The following is a 1,091-nucleotide window of genomic DNA, read 5'->3' on the forward strand; positions in this document are numbered from 1 at the left end:
GAGAATGTGGAGATTTCCTTAAGTCTTGAGAAAGTATGGTGGGATGCAGACCAGTGTTTATTATCTCTCATTCCTGCAAACAATTAAATGTGCATATTTTAAATACTAATGGCCTATACATCCAAATGTGTCTTCATATCTGCAGTCTCTCTAGCTTTGGGCAATACACTTTTATCTGTGCCTGTTGCCAATTGAGCTTTATCAGTAAGTCTTCTGGTTCATTTGAAATGTTCTCACTCATCAAGTTGTTTTTATTTTTCTTCCTACAACTCGTTCCTATTGTTCTTCTAATCTATTATTTGTCAAGAACACAGCATCCTAATTAATTTCTTTTCAACACAATCAATCACAAGCTCTTTGCAGACAATTTTAATTGAAAATTTGCTAGGGTTTTTTTTTTAATGCTGGAACTTCTTGTATATGTGCCTTGCGCTTTACAAATGGGGATGCAGGTGAAAAGTAAAAATTCATAACTTCTCCACAGCTTCCACTAATGTAATCCTAAATTAATTAACCTGTTTTAAGAGTAGTTTCAAATTTCAAGTGCTGAGCACAAAAGGTATGGCTAGTTATTGACCTATGTTGTTTCTTTGTCCCTATGAAAAGGCATATATTTTCAGTTTGGAATCAAGTTGATATTCTCTCCAGGAATCTCAAGAAAGAACATCAGGAAATCCAAGCCAAAGTATTAATGTGGGTTTCTGTAGTGTATCATGTGGGTTTCTGTAGTGTATCATGTGGGTTTCTGTAGTGTAGTGGTTATCACGTTCGCCTAACACGTGAAAGGTCCCCGGTTTGAAACCGGGCAGAAACAATTGCTTTTTGCCACAGGAGGTGGTGGCAGCTACAAGCATTGCCAGCTTCAAGAGGGGACTGGACAAATATATGGAGCAGAGGTCCATTAGTGGCTATTAGCCACAGGAGATAGATGGTATTCTCTTTGTGGGGAGGTGGTGCTCTGTTGTCTTGGTGCTGGAAGGAAGGCAGTGGGAGGGCTTCTGGTGTCCTGGCCTCACTGACAGTCCTTTAGATGGCACTGGATTTCTAGCCACTGTGTGTGACAGAATGTTGGACTGGATGGGCCACTGGCC

At 40.1% G+C, this 1,091-nt stretch overlaps 1 non-coding gene across 1 annotated transcript; it reads left to right on the forward strand.

The window, feature by feature from the left end:
• Nucleotides 1–741: 741 nt before the first annotated feature.
• TRNAV-AAC (transfer RNA valine (anticodon AAC)) lies at nucleotides 742–814 on the forward strand. Its single transcript has one exon. It is a non-coding gene; the product is annotated as a tRNA-Val (tRNA).
• Nucleotides 815–1,091: the final 277 nt, after the last annotated feature.

The sequence above is a fragment of the Eublepharis macularius genome, chromosome 10 (assembly GCF_028583425.1).
Source record: "Eublepharis macularius isolate TG4126 chromosome 10, MPM_Emac_v1.0, whole genome shotgun sequence".
Classification (NCBI taxonomy): Eukaryota; Metazoa; Chordata; class Lepidosauria; order Squamata; family Eublepharidae; genus Eublepharis; species Eublepharis macularius.